Consider the following 13,953-nt stretch of genomic DNA (forward strand, 5'->3'; position numbering starts at 1 on the left):
GGGGCCTAACTGACTATACTGAACCTGTAAGGGCCGTCGAGCTGTGTAACCCCTCGGGCTTCCTCTGATTCTCAGACGCCTGCTGGGCGTCCCACGATTCAGCGCACTTCTGACGCTAAGGACCTGGAGTCGGCGCCGACCCCCGGGTTGGGGGCTCAGCCCCCGAGACTGCCCCTGCTGCGGATGCCAGCCTCTGACGAGGTACCCAGGCCCCTCGTGCTTCTCCCATCCGGCCACAGACGTGGGTTCCCACACAGCCCCCTTCCCGGTTGTTATAATTCACTAGAATGACTCACCGAACTTCGGAAGACGCGACTTGCGTTCACTGGTCTAGTGTAGGAGTACAGCTCAGGAGCAGCCCGGTGGAAGAGCTGCTTAGCCTAAGGTCTGGGTGCCAGGGTGCTGGCTTCCATGCCCTCTCTGGGCACGCCACCCTCCCAGCACCCCCTTGTGTTCAGAAGCTCCGAGAACCTTAGGGCTTTCTGCGGAGGCTCCATTGCCTGGCACTGCTGGTTAAACCATGGGCCTTTGTTGACTGCATCGCCGGGCCTGCAGGTTGGGCTGGGGTGCAAGCTGCAGCACTCTAATCCTGCCTGGTCCTTCTGTCCACCAGCCCCCATCCCGAAGGCATCTGGGGCCCAGGACTGTCACTCATTAGCATAAGCTGACATGTGCTTGAAAGGAGATTATTACGAATAATGAAAAATGTTCTGATTGCCCAGGAAATGCCAAGGGTTTTAGGAGCTCTGTACTGGAAACCAGGGGCAAAGGCCAAATATATATATTTTTTATTATGCGACAGCCGGAAGATTATTGCATATCATTGAGCGATGGCGGCAGTGCGTTCCTCGCAATACAAGTACGCGGACGGATTCAACTCAGCAGTTGCATGACCAGGGTGGAGCCTGCGATGGCCCAGCCACTAAGCCACAGAGTCAAAGATGAGGCCTCAGGGCTGGTGGGACGGGTCCTGGCTGCAGTGTGGTTCTGCTTCTTACATCAGAACATCTTTGAGTCCACGTGTTTGCCATCCTACGACAGATTCCATACAAATGCGTTCTCCTTCCCTAAGAACTTCTTAAAGGATCTCCCATCCCTTCAGGTGATAAAACCCTCCTCCTAGAAGGGCCATCTTCTTTGTGTGGTGCAGGTAGAGTGAGGTGCCTCCCTGAGCAGACTGGTTCTGGAGCAGCTCAGAGTAGGAGCGCCTGCTTGCAGCCGTCTTCACAGCTGAGAAGATGAGGTGCTGACCCGTCGTGTCCTCCTTTGTTTGGCTGTTCAGGGAGGAGGGTGCTGCCTTTCTTTCTACTCCAGGCAGTCTTTCCTTTGCCGGGCACCCTATTCATGGAAACATGGCGTTGCCAGGTTTTCAAGTGTGTGTGCGAACCAAGTTTATGGGGAGACCACACACCGGCTTTGCGTGAGGCCAGTTGCAGTGCAGCTGCGGGAGAGGAGGGCACGGCTGTGTGGCTCCAGTCTATACGGGCGGGAGTTCCCCTTGGTGAGACGCCGAGGCGCCGAGGCAGAGCTCGGACATCCCTGTTGCCCACGGTGACAGTGTTCTAGGCACATGAAAGGAAAATGAGCACGTGCGTATCTGAGGAGTAGTCTCGCTCCTAGAAGTGCTCTCCACCAGTTACCCTTGTTAGTCACCCACACTTATTGATGCAGCTATTTGTCTTGCAGAAATGAAACCTGTCTTGTCCTGTTTCCTAGGCAGACACAGTTAAGGTATTTGGGTTTTCCTCAGATGTGCCTATTGTAGGAGGAAAGGACAGTGTTGGTCGGCTCCTGGTTGTGGAGGCCCACCGCCCGTTTTGTACTTGCATTTGTCTTCCAAATTCAGCAAGCAGTTGCAGAGAGGCTCATGGAAGCATGACACTGCTCTTAGGTTGTGTCCTGCTGCTTCCTCTTTGACGCAGTGCAGGCGCCAGCATATAGGGGTGACGAGCCTCGGAGTTGAAGGGCATTTCATGCAGTTATCAAGTCCCTAGAGAGAGTCACGGTTGCCGTTGGGAATTTATGATTCTGTGCGTGTCACCAAATTAATCTGGTACAGTGGTACTAATAGGACTGTAGTAAAACACAAGTAGCATAAAAGGGGGAATTTATGTTGTCACGTTAGTCACCGTTTTACTAGGAGAAGATGCCTAACAGAGCTGGCATTCAGCAAGTGTTCGTTGCAGATGTCCTAAGTTATTTATGTATCATTCTTTTGTGCTTAAGATATGCAAAAGTACGGTGCCATCTTCAGAAGTCACTTTACCCATCTCCATGCTCAGGCGCACTCACTGAGCGCCTGTGTGCCGGGGGGCCTGGCATGCAGGAGCCCCCACTGAATCCCACGGGCCCCGCAGGGCAGAGGTTATCATTGCCCCAGCTTTCACAGCCCCTGAGCTTCTGGAGGCTTGCAGACAGGAGCGGCGGTGCTCAGAGTCCGGGGCAGGTTGAGGGAGCAAGCCGGGAGTCACCCCAGCCCCCCTGGGTGTGTGTGCTCTGCCATTTCAGTGCCTCGCCGCAAAAATGCACGTCTTTGTTGCAAAATAAAAATGCCATCATTTACACAGGATTTCTTGTGTTGATATTTACTACTACGTTACAAGTAAAACCTGAAATCAGTTTTTAAAAGCATGGCAGTCACTACTTTGGATACATATTTTTCTTGTTAATGTTCACAGCTGAATTTCAGGATTTTTTTTAAATGAACAATTATTCCTTTTTTTAAAGAATCATAGTTATTTTATTTATTTATTTATTTATTTTGGCTGCCCCGGGTCTTAGTTGCAGCACGTGGGATCTTTAAGGTGTGGCGTGCGGGCTCTCAGTTGCGGCACACAGACTTCTTAGTTGCAGCTTGTGAACTCTTAGTTGTGGCACGCATGCAGGATCTAGTTCCCCCGACCAGGGATCGAACCCGGAACCCCCTGCATTGGGAACACGGAGTTGTACTCACTGGACCACCAGGGAAGTCCCCAGAGTTTTCTTTTGAATTACTTTTTTGTTTTGTTTTGAAGAAAGTCTCGCACGTTAAGCCTTTATATACCTAGAGAGTTAAAAAATGGCAAATGTATTTTAACTTGAGTTCTGATTAACTGTACAATGTCTTCATCATATAACACTCAGACCATTTCTTCAATTACAGAAGTCATCACCTGAGTTGACTTTTCAATATGTGAAATGGCAATTAATATATTTTACATAATCTCTTGACAAAGAAACACGTTAATTTAAAAATCATTCTCTGTATCTCTTTTTATTGTGTATTGTCTATATGGCCAAAGTCTGCAGACAGGTGTAGGCTGTCAGGTGTTGCTGCTGGAAGAGCTACTTCACCTCCCAGAATAATGGGAATCAAGTGGGTGCGTTGCTTCTGGCAGATTGAAAGTTAACAGGACTTCCCTGGTGGCGCAGTGGCTAAGAATCCGCCTGCCAGTGCAGGGGACGCAGGTTTGAGCCCTGGTCCGGGAAGATCCCACATGCCGTGGAGCAGCTAAGCCCGTGCGCCACAACTACTGAGCCTGCGCGCTAGAGCCCGCGAGCCACAACTGCTGAGCCCCTGAGCCACAGCTACTGAAGCCCGCGCGCCTAGAGCCTGTGCTCCACAACAAGAGAAGCCACTGCACTGAAAAGGCCACACGCCACAACTAGAGAAAGCCCGCACGCAGCAACGAAGACCCAAAGCAGCCAAATAAACAAATAAATAAATAAATACATAAAATTAAAAAAAAAAAAAAAGAAAAGAAAGTTAAAACTTGGCGGCCAGGTGAGATGAGCTGCGCTTCTGTCTTTGGGGGATTGCATACTCTTTAGTCAGTGTCTCACTTCTGAACACCCCATTAGGGGCATAGTGGTGCTCGAGTCTCTCCTGGCGGTGTGGAGAGTCACTGGGCCGTAGTCAGCCACCTTCGGGGCCTCAGGGAGACTGCACATCCCTGGCCATTGCTGCCCAGGCCTCATGCCCGTCTTCTCCTGTCACCCAGAACCACTGAGGAAAATACGGATGCCTCTGGTCACTGGTCTTGGTATTATTTCACGTCTCTTGCAACCTGATGTACCAGGCCCTCCCTTACTTCATTAAAAAAAAAAAAAAAGATCTCAACTATTCCTTTCATAACTCCTCCCATTACACATCTTTTCTTTCATCCAGCCTGCCTTTGCTTGGTATCCCTACTGACTTTCTGTGGACTAGGTTGCTTGCTTTCCCAAATTCCATTGTCGAGGGGGGAAAAAACGTTTTCTGTACCCTCTTAGGTTTGGTGGTTGGGGGCCTGTAAATTAAACGGACAGAAGAAATTAACAAGAGAAAATACAGATTTCTATTTGTGTAAGCATGAGGCAGTTCCCAGAAAAATATGATTCAAGGAGGCAGTGAGCACCTGGGGCTTATATACCATCTTAACAGGGGTTGGGGAGAGACAGAGGGGCGCTTCTGGTAGAAGAGACGACTTTTAGGAAACATGAATGGGCTCTTAGGAGAACAGATGTGAGACGTGGTAGTTGTATGACGATGTCTGTTTACACAGTTTCTTATCCAGGCTCTGACCTGTGCAGACTTCTCTTCAGCCATAAAAGTCAACCTTCCCGGGTTGTAAAGCTCCTGGGGAGGGGATTTATGGCAGTTGCATTCTTTAGGGAGGCTTTGCTTTTAGGAAGATAAGGAGAATTTAGAAAAAGCCTTGCCCTGCAGCTGTTGATCTCCCATGTCTTCAGCTCAGAATAATCCTTGGGCTCCCGTGGCATGTTCTGGGCCCCCTTCACCACCGAGCGGTCCCTGTTTTTTCCCCAACTCCCCATCGTCACTTTCTTGCTTCTTCCTGTGAATATTCAGCCTCTGGTTGGCCAGCGTTAAGGCCTCTGCTTGCCGAGCTGCCCGGCCTCTGCATTTTTGAATGACCTCAAGTCCTGCCTTCACCCCAATGATTTTCATCTCCCACGGGGCCTCAGGGAGTCCTGCTTTCCAGGAGCCCTTGGTCTGGCTCCCACCTGAGCCAGCTGGTCCCATGCCAGCCCCAGGGACCCCCCCGCCCCCCACCCCAGACCGCACCAGGAGCTGTGAGCCCTGTGTTGCACCACGTGTTTTCTCTGTTCTTTGTGTGTTTGTACGTGTGGTTGTGCAGTCTTCACATATCGGCAGTCCGAAAGAATGATGGTTCTCATTAGGCCCTCGTAACAGCATGTACATATAACCCATCTATTTTAAGCCACCATCACAGAATGAAAATTTGACAGGGCTCCAGACACTGAGAAGGATGAGTTGTATCTTGGATTTGTGAAAAATTAAATAGTCGTGCCCACAGGTAACCTTCATAGACACACAGAGTTCTGCTAGGGTCGGGGAGCAGTGACTCAACTGCCAGGGCTAAGAAGAACGTCTTCCTGCGTTCCCAGCTTTGCCTTTGTAAAGCTGTAAACCGCGTGTGTGCTCGTGTCGTTAGCTCTGATTCTGTGTCGCTCTGCCTGGCTCCTGACAGCGCCCCTTTGCCCGGCCGCTTCCTCCCTCGCTGGTGACCCCAGGGCTCTGTCGTAGCTTCCCCTTCTGTGTTACTAGCCTGTCATCAGCGGGGAAGGGGGGTTGCTGTATTGGGGTAAAAAAAGTCTGTCTGCAAAGGCTTCTTAGGCAGCGACAATGAACAAGATACCTCAGAAACACTGGATTACTCGTATGCTAGCTTAAACAAATACTGAGTTAATAGTCCCCAGTAATTTCCATGGACGGCATCTGACAGATTCAAGGGTGATCTTTTTTTAGAGGGCGTCCCCAGTGGCTACATCCCCGGAACTTTGTTTGTTTAAACTAGGGTGACTGAGTCCTCGCCATCGGCCAGATCCTGTGCAGTGCTAGCTCTGAATCTCCGTGTTCCAGGGACCCACCTAATCCCAGGCCAGTGGGGATGACTGGTTCCCCCTTGTTTAAGTCCAGACTTGGCAACAGCTTGTCCTAAATGCTGGCAAGAGGATCCATATCTCTTTGAGGGATGCTGGGGGTCTTGGACCAGTTCTTCAAAGCTTTCCTAATTCTAAGAGTCTTGGGCGTAAACTGGATGAAGATGGAATCCCTCCCTGTTTTCTAAAACACAGCAGCATCGGTCCCCAGGTGAATGCAGAAGGAACTGGGATGTGAATTCTGCACAAGTAAAGAAGACTGGCCACTGGGTTGGGAGTTTCTTGCCAGGGTCCTTTCTGTGGACCATCAGCAAATTAGAGCATGGTTTGTTTTATTAGCTGAAGGCCTCTTAGCACAATCAGAGGGTGTGCTGGTTGTATACTGTATTATTTTCTCCACAGTTAGCCAGGTGAATTTTGTGAATTTTAAATGTGAATTTTGGTGCTTAACATTGGACCAGTTGCCCATGTTCCTTTCCACCTCTGCCCTAACAAATGACCACAAGCTTGGGGACTTAGAAAAACGCAGATTTTTATGTCACTGTTCCATAGGTTGGAATTCCGGGCCTGGCATAGCTGGGTCCTCCGCTCCAAGTCTCACAGGCGTGAAACCAAGATGTTGGCTGGCTGGGCTCCTCCCAGGAGGCGCTAGGGAAGGACCATGCCCAGGCTCATCAGGTGGCTGGTGGAACCCAGCTCCTTATAGGTAGGACTGGAGTCCCCGTCTCCTAGCTGGGTGTCCTGGGCTCCTCCCTCAACCCCTCGAGGTCTCGCTCTGGTCCTGACAGTGGGTCTTACATCACAGAGCCAGCACTGGTGCATCCGACTCTGCTCATGCTTGACATCACTCCTTCTGCAGCATCTCTCCCCCTCCAGCCAGAGAAGGCGCTCCGCTTTTAGGGGCACACCTGGCTAGAGGAGCCCCCAACCTTTCGGCCAGGACACCCTCCCTGTCTCCAGCTCCATAGCCTGAAGCCCTTCTGCAAAGTCCCCTTTACCGTGTAAGGGACCCCATTCATAGGTTCTGGGGCTTCAGGGGTGGGCATCTTTGGGGACCAGTCTGCCCACCGCAGTGCCTACTCTCAGTTCCAGTTTTCCCACTTATAGGACGGAGATAAGAATATTAGAAATGTTAGAAATGACATTTGCTGCAAGAATAAAGCTTCTCCCAGGCCCTCTGCTGCTGACTTTCTCCCTCTACGTTGTTCTTTGCTGCTTCTACATCATATTCCGTAGGGGTTCACATTCCTGATTCTTCCAGAGTCTCCGCACAGCACCTGGCTGCTGACCCACTGCCCCCTGTCTGCAGGTCCTGAGGTGCTCTTGGTCACCAGGAGGCTGGCGGCCACACTCGCAGGCAGGCCTGGCTCCAGGCTGGACCAGGACTCACCCAGTTGGGATGACGTATCAGTGCCTGTGAGTCGGAGCTCTTCACTGCCCCTGTTCTATTAGACACTAAAATTGAGTCAGAGGCTGAAATGATTGAAGTCTATAAGAAGGTAAATGCATGGGATATGAAACATTCTCACCCCACTAATATATTCTCAAGGTAGAGGAAGAAAGCTAATACAATGCTATATTTATTGGTCCTTTACTTGACTGTTCTGCCTGCAAACGCTGCTGTTGTTGCTATAGTCTGTTTTGAAGGTAAATAGTACTTGCGCTGTTTCTTTTACCAGCAGCTAAAAGCGCCTGCGGCACATGGTCCCTGGGGCACGTGTTGGGGTCCCTGGAGGACCACAGAGCGCCCCGGTCCTGGGTAGTTTTTGTGGCTCTCACCCCACCGTGCTGAGTGTCGACTGGCCAGTGTCCAAGAAGCAGAAAACCAGGGTGTGGTCTGTGGCCACACAGGGATCCACACGATGCAGAGGGCTCGGGTCAGCTTGGACCCTTGGCTGGTAGATGCCCCACCCCCGCTTTGGCAAACCCCAAGAAGAGACTTGCAAACTCAGGGCTTGCTGTTTATACTTCTTGAGAACGTTTCTTGGCCCACGTGGACCCAGGATGCCTTCCTGACTGCTCTGCGCCCACCTTCAGGGACCTCATGCGTCTCCACAGTGTCCCCTGCCCCTCCGGGGTGACCTGACCACGCGACCTCTTGCGCACCCTTTGCCCAGAGCTCCTTATGTCTTCACGCACTTCCGTTCCTAGTGAAATAAAAGCGTAACCCAAGTGCCAGAGCTGGTTGACGTTTAAAGTGAGCATTTGCATCATCTGATTTTATTCATTATAAGCGTTTTAAGTTAAAGTTATTATGTACAGGGAGGATTCAGACCATTCCAAGAAAAAAGGCCAAGGACTTTATTTGCACTAATGTGAAGTTTGCCATGGTCAGGTGTATCTTCTTGAAGCTTTTCCCAGATGTATTCCTCAGAGCATTAATTATGGGGGACGTTCATTGGTTTTCTCTGAAAACATTTCCACATTTGCAAAACTTCTCCATCAAACTTGAAACAATGGGTTTATCCAGGGCAGTCCTTCCGGAAACTTTTTTTATGCTGATTTTTGTATGTCACGAATCTCCAGTCCCTCATTCAATGTGAAGAATCTCCTTTTTGCAGTAGATCTCTCTGGACTGCTGCATCAAAGAACATTCTGGAAACCTCGTACCTAATGACGTCCTAGTAGACAGTTTATCTTTATTTTATTTATTTTATTTTCATTGCAGTGTAGTTGCTTTACAATGTTGTGTTGGTTTCTGCTGTACGGCAAAGTGACTCAGCTATACGTATACGTATATCCCCTCTTTTTGGGATGTCCTTCCCATTTAGGTCACCACAGAGCACTGAGTAGAGTTCCCTGTGCTCTACAGTAGGTTCTCATTAGTTGTCTATTTTATGCATAGTATCAGTGGTGTGTATATGTCAATCCCAATCTCCCAATTCCTCCCCACCCCTCTCCCCCTTGGTATCCAATACATTTGTTCCCTAAAGTCTGTGTCTCTATTTCTGCTTTGCAAGTAAGATCATCTGTACCATTTTTCCAGATTCCATATATATGCATTAATATACGATATTTGTTTTTCTCTTTCTGACTTACTTCACTCTGTATGACAGTCTCTAGGTCCATCCACAACTCTGCAAATGACCCAATTTCGTTCTTTTTTATGGCCAAGTAATATTCATTGTATATATGTACCACATCTTTTTTATGCATTCCTCTGTTGATGGATGTTTAGAAATGAACATTAATACAACTACTGAGAGATGAAGAAAAAGATCAGAAGCCTCCCCTGGAATTAAGCACATCTTCACTTCCAGAAGTGCTGAATTAGCTATGGTTGTGTGTAAAAGAAAGCTTTCATCTGGTTGGTGGGCACTCAGTGGGTTCTCAGGATTCAGGCGAGTAAGGAGAGTAAGTACCAGAGAGTAAATCCTGGAGGGCCTTGCCTTCATAGGCCTGTCATCATCTGTAAACAGGTGGCTGGGCCATAAGTAACAGCTGTTCACATCCAGGGGACTGAAGAGAGGCCTCCTGCATCGGTAGCAGTGACATGTCAACTCCCAGAACAGCGGCCTGTCCGTCCCCTCGCTTGGGAACGAAGAGTTTAACCCCCTCCAGGTCCAGTAATTACATAGGCTTTCCCTGCGTGTGTATCGCTTCCCAAAGTAACTGTCAGCCCCTCCTGTACACGACGTTTGCAGGCGGAGTGGAAAAATCACTTAGGCAGGTCTTCAAAGGCGCCCTCTGTCCTGTGATAATTCTGTTTATGGCTTAAGCCTCTTCAGTAGCTATGCCCAAAGGCAGACAAAACGTGCTGTGCTTCTGCTCTTCTAGGCATTTGTGGAATTAGGTCATCCAGGAAACATTTATTTCCTTTCCCCAAACTGCAAGCAGTTGTGATCTAAGAAACCTCCGAGTGGTTCTTCCTCCGAGAGAGTGCTACCTGGAGATTACACACAGCTCTCTGTTAGACGTATTGTAGTAGTGTGCTTGGGCGGCCAGAGCGCACTGTCACAGGCTGGGGGGTTGAAACAGCAGCACGCGTATCCTCGCGGTTCTGGGGGCCAGACGTCCAACAGGAGGGTTCTGGCAGGTTCTGCCTCAGGTGAGCGCAAGGGGAGGGCCAGACAGAGCAGCTTCCCCTTCCTCTTGGAAGGACCCTAACCCTCTCTGATGAGGGCGCCCTTGGGACTCATTTCACCTGAAAACCGTTCTAGGGACCCTGTATCCAAATACCTTGGGTGTTAGGGTTTAACGTTTGAATCTTGCGGAAAACAATTCGGCCCGTAGTATGTATTTCGACATGGTAGCCATGCAGGGGGATAATCTTCAAGGCTGGTGTCATAGTTTAGCTCTCAACACGCGAAACTAATAGGGACCTTGAGTCAAACCTGTGTTTCACGAGTATCGTGCAGAAGGCCGATTTTGCCCATTTACTTGAATATGTAGAAGAGGTAGGAAGATGAAAAAGTATTCTGATGACCATTTAGAAACAAATAACACTTGTTTTATGAATCTTTAAAATACCCAGAGCCTTTGAGAGCATTGCTGGGCTTTTCAGTGGTTCCTGACAAAGTGGTGAACACAGAATCTGTATTATTAAAAGAGAAAATGAGAAAAAGGTTTTTGAGCTATCTTGAAGTCCTTTGCTCAGCACTTAATTTACACGCACATACTTTAAGATGGACAATGAGAGGGCCTCACGATGTAGCTTTCATGAATAAAATGACAGAGAATTCCTTAGGAAGCTTCCCGCCCATGCCCGCCAAGTTGTTAAATACTACATTTTTCAAAGGCTTTCCTCAAAAGGAAAAGGAATCCATTTAGTGGTGTGATTCATTCGTGTATCTAGCCTGTAACTCTAGAGGATTTTTTTATGCATATGTTTATCTCAGTACTGGCTTTATTCTTTTATTTTCAGACTAAAATTAATTCAGTAAGACAGCAGCTCTGCAGTGTGCAGGGGATACTGACCTCAGCATCAGACACTTACGTAGAAGACCACAGCACAGTTCAAATCTGCTTTACCTATAGATAGGTGGATGAGTGGGTGGGTGTGTAGGTAGGTAGGTAGATAGGGATGGATGGATGGGTGGATGCTTGGATGGATGGATGGTGGGTGGATGGATGGATGGATGGTGGATAGATGGATGAATGGGTGGATGGGTGGATGGATGGATAGATAAAAAGATGAAGAATATGAACAAAAGTAGTAATTAACAGCAAAACACATGCAAACTTCAGTCATTTTTACAACAGTACTTAAGTAAACATGTAATGAAGTGTATACATATTTGCTATCACAATACTGTGGTACTTGTTTATGGGTAATTCACTGACAAAGAACAAGGAGACCAGTAAAACTTAAACCTTAGATATGAGCACTGTTAATAAAAAGTTAATCAAAAAACTTTAAGACCTCCTCAAAGTTTTCATGCCTCATAGTGTGAAAATTGAACTTGATACTATAAAATTAATGTATAGAATCAAATCTACTGCCAGAAGTGATATAATGGAAGTTTCAACTTAAAAGTAGTGGTTTAGTTGAAAACTGTTTTAGTGCTTAGATTTGGATTATCCATGGCTTTATATATAACGAAAAATCACGGATGCTGCTTTAGGGGTACTTAAATTTGCATACACGTAATGCCAGGCCCTGAGAGGCTTCAGAGTGAACCAGAGTGACTTCATGTCAAAGTTTGTGTGTTACTGAGCAAAAGGAAAAGCTTCCTTCCCTAGAGACGATGTAATCACATGGAACAAGTTCACTAGTTCCAGAAAAGTGTACCACTTAAAATGTACACTTGTACTTGTTTGAAATGTAAAATTAGTTATCAAGTGTCATCTCAGGTGGGTCTGGACCTGAAGGGAATAGGTGCATGGGATTGAAGATGAGTCCCTGTTGGCCTGAGCTGATGAGGAAAAGCACGGTGAGGGCCATAACTCCGAACGTGTGGGAACCCAGTGTATAAACCATCCCTTGGAAGTAAGGGGAGGGGGCCCCAGGCCATCTGATGACACACCTAGCAGACGGGTCCAACATTGCTTCTGGGGCTGCAGCTCGCCTGCCCCACTGCTGCCTCACCTGGTTCCCCTTCTGCCCCCCACTGTCGCTGAAGCTCCATCCCTCCTGGGCCGTCTGCTCATCTCAGAGAAATGCGAGGCTGTCTCGGGCCCCTCCTTGTCTCCCCTTTTCCCTCCTCCTGGTTGCAACTCCACACCCAGCCCCCCGTGCGCTCCCACCCAGCCCCCCTCTGCTCCCACCCAGCCCCCCTCCTCTCACACCCCGTCCCCCTCCTCTCACACCCAGCCCCACTCCGCTCACACCCAGCCCCACTCCGCTCACACCCAGCCCCACTCCGCTCACCCACGACATAGGCAGGCCCCTCATCTCTCTGCCAGACCCTCCCACAGTGGACTCAAACCCAGGCTGTCACAAAGCAAGCTCTCTTTCCCTCCACCAAAATGGCAGTCCCAGTGCCCTCCGCATCAGAAAGGTCGGACTCTCCTTTGCGTCAACGTCCAGGGCATTGTCCATCAAACTCCCTGTTGCCTTTGAAGGATCTCCCTAATCCCATCCACCTCCCTGCGTTCTCTCCGCCACCGTCAGACAAAGGTTCAGTTCTGTGCAATTCCATAGTTACCACATGAGCCATCTTAGTTCCCTGATGCTCCTGTTGAAAGTACCTCCTAGCTACCCCGCCCCAGCCCGTGGTTCAGACGAGCAGCGTGGGCGACGGTCGCGGACGTGCGCCGCCTTACAGGGCGCTCCTGAGTCTGAGCACCTTCAGAGAAGTGGGTTCGGCACCTCCGTGAGCTATAAGCCCCTGAAATACTTCCCTTCACCTACCTGGTGGTTGGAAATGTCATTCTTTCTAAATTAAACCCCTCAAGCTACAGTTCAATTAAGCTCATCTGCTCTCCTGGAGATGGAATTCAGATATATTTTAGCTTTCAGCTTGGTAAAGTGAAAAAGAACATTGGATTCTGGAGACCCGGGCACAGTTCCCAAATTCTGTGACCTGCCTGCTGGTGTGACCTTCAGCTCACCTCTGAGCTTCCCAGGCTCAGATCCCTCAGCCATGACAGTGACAGGAGAGGGCTGGGCTGGCCGCTGCCCTCGAGGGTGACACTCTGCGGCCCCTGTGTTGCTTTGAGTCCCGACCAGGGTGCTTCCGCCACCTCTGCGAATTCAGCAGGCGGTCTTCATGTACCCACTCCCGGCCTGGCACCATGAGAGGGCGCCTTCCCCGCAGCCCTGCCTGCTTACAGCCAAGCACAAGCTGTGAGAAGAGTACTCCTGACCGGCAGCTTCCTTGAAGTACTGGAAGTGTGTCCTGGGGTACCTGCTATGTGTGCTGTGCTCCAAAACTCACTGCACTGGTGACACGATTGCATCCACACCCGTCCACAGAATCTTGGGCCGAGGGCCGAGGTGCATGTGCAGGTGGGCGAGGGAGGGCGGGCATCCTACTCCCCTGGCCTCTGCACCTGCTGCAGCCCCTGCAGAGCCTTTCTTACAGGGACATTTCTTCGGCAGACACCAAAGTACACATCTCCAGTCACACTTGACAAGTAGGTGTGAGCGAGTTAAGGTTAGGTGCAACCAGTCAGTTCTGGGTGGGAAGGGCTGGTCTGGTCACTGAGGGAACAATGAAGTGTTGAAAAGGAAGAAGAGAGACAAAGGCCAGCGTCTGTTAGCCACATGTGGCGTTTAGAAACTGCCCGGACATATTTTGGTACTTGCCGGGAAAACATACTTCCTCCTTTTTGTTTGTGTAAGGTGTGAGCTGTATTGCTTTAGCTTATGTCTTTCAGTGGTTTTATGATTCAGTGGTTTTATGACTGTTAAGTCCTGTTATGAACAGGCATAGTCTTGCCAGGTAACTTTCAAAGGTTTATTCTTTGGTTTCAGTAGAGAGACAAGCCATGCGGTGACTATTCATACAGTGTCCACGATTCTAGGCTCTGGGTAACTTTCCCTACGAGTGGTCCTTAGAAGACCATTAGGTCTTAGGAATCAGGGCACAGCATAAGGAGCACATAAAAACCTTTTGAGGCATTTTCACAGGTGCTCCAAAATCTAGTTGTTCTGCTTTGTATTTCTGCTCCTTGTAAGAAGGAGGG

General features: G+C 49.3%; 1 protein-coding gene across 2 annotated transcripts in view; it reads left to right on the plus strand.

Annotated features, from left to right (window-relative positions):
* LOC137217390 (pseudouridine-5'-phosphatase-like) overlaps positions 1–13,953 on the plus strand; it is a 129,240-nt gene that overhangs the window by 52,316 nt on the left and 62,971 nt on the right. The window lies entirely within an intron of this gene.

Source organism: Pseudorca crassidens, chromosome X (assembly GCF_039906515.1).
Source record: "Pseudorca crassidens isolate mPseCra1 chromosome X, mPseCra1.hap1, whole genome shotgun sequence".
NCBI lineage: Eukaryota > Metazoa > Chordata > Mammalia > Artiodactyla > Delphinidae > Pseudorca > Pseudorca crassidens.